This window comes from Eschrichtius robustus, chromosome X (assembly GCF_028021215.1).
Source record: "Eschrichtius robustus isolate mEscRob2 chromosome X, mEscRob2.pri, whole genome shotgun sequence".
NCBI classification, from domain to species: Eukaryota; Metazoa; Chordata; class Mammalia; order Artiodactyla; family Eschrichtiidae; genus Eschrichtius; species Eschrichtius robustus.
Genome location: NC_090845.1, coordinates 131672251 through 131676742, shown reverse-complemented (window position 1 = coordinate 131676742; position 4492 = coordinate 131672251).

Sequence of the window (4492 nt, the reverse complement as noted above, 5' to 3'; positions counted from 1 at the left end):
GGAGATATGAAAACAATCAGCAGCCACCTGTCATTCAAAGGCATAGTCCTGTGAACATACACGAAGTTTTCCCAAGTTTATGTGACAGATGTTGGGACCTTCACTGGGCAGCTTCTGGAATTCTGTGTGCGGCCTGCACAGGTCGGGGCCCGTGGAGAACAGGCATGCTGAGTGCCAGTAAGAAACACACATCCAGTTGCACTGTTCATCGTTACACCCTTGTTCCAAAGCCTCCTGTGGCTCCCTATTGCCCACAGCTCTAAATCCCAACTGCTCAGCCTGGTGTTCCACAGGTGGCCCCAGCCTCCATGTCCAGATTCATCTTCTGGTGTTTTCACACATGCTTCTGGGCCTCCTGCCCGGCTGGACTGTTGATTGGACACCAAACAGCTCTGGTTCTTCCGGCCTCTCTACCTTTGCTTATGTATTTCCCATGCCTAGAATGCCAGCTCTCCTGTTAAAATCCCACCTGACTTTCAGGGCTCATCTCAAAAGGCTCGTCCTCCGTGAAGCCTGGCCCAAGTTGCAGCACAGCACTGGTGCCCTCCCTCCCTCGCTCCGCCAGCCACGAGCCTGTCTGTACCTCTCTGACTCCGCAGGCCTTTGCCCTAAGCTCTTCCCGTTTCACTATTTTACCAGAGACGTTTGGGGTTCCCCCAAAGCCTCCCTGATGAACTCACTGCTGACCCATGGCTGGGGCAAAGGGGGGCTCAGGGTGCCCTCCAAATGACGGAATCTGGACCCAGAGGGAAGAAATGGGGTGATGCACGTTGCAGGGCTCACCACAGCACCTGACGTTTCCCACCCCTCCCCCAGCTGCTGCGCAGGTGCAGAGGCTGTTGGCTGTGCCCCCCTGGAGGTCACCCCTCCACCTGCTCCTCCAGCCTCTCCCCTGGCTCCTGGCCCCCTGCAGCTATGCGCCCCCCCCTCCCCGCATGCAGAGGCCACACCCCACAGCCCGGGCTCTGAGCCCTAGGCTCCTGGAGCATGCCCTCAGGGCTTCGTAACTCCTCCACTGCGTAGAGTCCTAAGCCCGATGACCAGTGTTTTCTGATCCCAGCGGACTGGAGGCCACAAGCAACAGGCACCTGGACAGGCAAATGCCCGTGGGGAGGCCCAGGGTGGTGACTGGCCCACGCGGAGGAAGTACAACTTGACCTGGGAGGCTGGCGGCCAGGCTGTAGATTCAGGTTCTGCCACCTCCCATCTGTATAAGCTCCTGAGCCTCGGGTGTCTCCTTTGTCAAATGGGGTCATAGTGGGACCTGCCTTACTGGGGTGTAGTCAAGAGTTGCAGCCCTCTCTGTATGGGACCACCCTTGGCAGGGCGCCTGGCCCATAGGTTGTTTGTCCTCAGAGAATAGGCTACTGTTATGTACCCCAAACACCCCCGAAGACAGGAGGCAGGTATTGAATGAAAGATGTTGACTTTAAGGTGAAACACGTTAGGATGAAAGCTCGGTCCTGCACACGGGTCGGAACTCTGTATGACACCGGGCCAACGGTGAGTGTTTTGATATGTCTGGCAAAAGGTGATTCTGTGCCAGGTGAGGAGCCAGACTGGGGCACTTGCGGAGCGCACGTGGCATTTTGCCCTGGTGGGGTGGACGAGAGCCACTGGGAAATCATTTGGAGCTGAAGTATTATTTCGAGTTGAATTATTTCTCTTCACCATGTTCTGAAACAATTTTAATTTTCTCAGGGACGTTGGTGGTGGTAGGAATTTTTAAGACTCACAATGGAAGCAAATGGGAAATTGTTAAAATATTGATTGTAATTTCCTGGTGACGTCACTGTTTAAAAAATAGGAACCTTTAAGAAAAAAGCCCTCATTAGCAAGCGAGCAGTTAATTAAAGGGCTGTAGAATGGGTTGCACTGATTTCACCATGAAACCAGAAAGCCGTGGCTACAAGTCAATTTTTCCCCTGCAGCTCCTTGCTTACCATAAATGCCACTTCCAGAATGCCACAGGTAATATCATCAAAACATAGATAAGGACGGGAAATGGTTATTGAAACAGAGATGGATAAATAATTTAGGGAATTAACGTAAATCCAGATGGCTGCCAGTTTTCCTCTTGCACCATACATACAACTGAAAGACATTGTCAGAGCTTTTATATAGAAAAAAGTATGCAGATGGCTTGCTAATTATTACTCTTTATGCAATGACATTTTTTTCCAATAGCACAGGCACGACTCAGGCCCCACATGGGAAGAGACTCCATCCACTATTCTAGGACCCTTCAGACCATTTGCAATTTTGTGATTAGGAAAAAAACACACACACACAACAAAACCCAGGCCTGTGGCTGTCCTAGCAACCAGCTAGGCTCTTGCTGCACCATCACTACAACCATTCAGAAGGTTAATATGACGTAACACCAGGGAACCAGCCGGAGCCCAGCATCGAGCAGGCATGCTATCCAGGCAGACGTCGGCGGGGGCGGGCGGTGGTGGTGGGGGGAACAAAAAACGGACAACGTGCTCCCGCTGTTCTACGTTTGGAAACACAATCATCTTAACAATAAAAGCAGCCCAAACTCTGGGTACACCAGTCCCTGTGCTTCACATCGTGAGCTCAATGAAGCCTCATAAGAACTAATTTCAGAGTTGAGCAAACTGAGGCTCAGAGACGTTCAGCAACTTGTCTGAGATCACACAGCTACTCACCGGTGAAACCGAGATTCGAATGTCCTAGGTGGCCTGGGACTGGGACCCAGCAGCCTCCACAAAATCCCATTAAGACAAAGCTCACCAGGGGATTGGGAAGGAGCACACACTTCTTCACATGTTACCAGCTCTGAGCCTGGTGCTTTGGCGCTTTGCTAGTTGGCTGGCTTGCACCAGCTCATGAGAAAGAACTGCTACATCTTTAGCAATTTTGTGAACTTGTTGATGACTCTTTGGTAGCTTGAAATTGGCCGTGGTGGGAGTAGCTACACCACAGAAATGGGCAAATGCTGCAAATCAGGGCTGGTTGTAAACACTTACCAACATTCCATTGCATGCAGGCATTAGAGCCAGACTGTCCGGTTCAAATCCTGGGCCCACCGCTTACCGTGTGGCCTGGGGCAAGTTTCCTAGTCTGCAAGACGGAGATACCACAGTGCCTGGCTCATCGGCTTGTTGCAAGAGTTAAACATAATAATCCATGTAAAAGCACCTGGCACAATAGAAGTGATGGGCTAGTGTTAGTTGTAAAAATAAGTGTACTGCAACTACTAATTATTACTATTACTATTATTATTATATTAGGCCGCCATCCACTTTCATCTAGAGTACAGCAACATGTCGTAAATATTCTCCCTGCCTCTGATCTCGTACACTCCAGTGCATCCTCCTCACAGATGCTAGGGTAAATTTCTAGAATACAGATTTTACCTCATTCCTCCCTTGCTCAAAATATTTCTATGGCTCCCTATTACCCTCAGGGAAAAGTCGCTGCTCCAAAATACCAAAATCTCTTAGTCTGCTCGGGCTGCCCTAACAAAGTACCACGGTCTGGGGGCTTAAACAACAGAAATGCATTATCTCCCAGTTCTGGAGGGCAGATGCCTGAGATCAAGGTGTGGGCAGGCTTGGTTCTTTCTGAAGGCTGTGAGGGAAGGCTTTGTTCCAGGCTTCTCTCCTTGGCTTGTAGATGGCTATCATCTCCCTGTGTCTCTTTACATTTTCTTCTTTCACTGCACGCCCTGTGTCCAAATTTCCCCATTTTTATAAGGACATGGGCAGTATTGGATTAGGGTCCCACCCTACAGCAGTATCACCTCGCCTTAACTTAATTAATTACATCTGCAGTGATCCTAGTTCCAAATAAAGTCACATTCTGAAGTACTGGCAGTTAGAACTTCAACGTATGCATTTTTATGGGACACAGTTCAACCCATCACAGTCTGCCCTCTGGCCCCCCCCCCCAAAGTTTGTGTCTTTCTCACATGAAAAATACATCCAACATCCCATCCCAACATCCGCAAAAGTCTTAACCCAATTCAGCATCAACTCTCAGTCCAAAATCTCATCCACATGTCATCTAAATCAGGTATGGGTGAGGCCCAGGGTATCATTCATCCTGGGCCAAAATTCCTCTTCATTTGTGAACTTGTGAAACCAAGCAACAAGTTATCTGCTTCCAAGATGGGTGTAAAGGTTATTCTGTTTTTCCTTTGAATCCAGCTTTTTTTTCTTAGAAATATATTGGAGGCAGTTTTTCAAATTAATAGGTCTAAAAGATCTATGTTAACATTTTTTTTTTTTTTTATGTTAACATTTTTAATGCCTTCATAGTATTGCATTTCATGTGTCTTAGCATTTATTTAACTTAACATATACTAATGAGTATTCAAGTTGTTTTCAACCTTTGGCCATTATGAACAGGATGTCTCTCTTTTTTTTTTTTACACATGTGAAATTATTTTTATTGATATTTTCATTATAATTCAGAAATTCTGTTTGATCAGAAAACTTATTGCATATAACATATTGTTAAAACC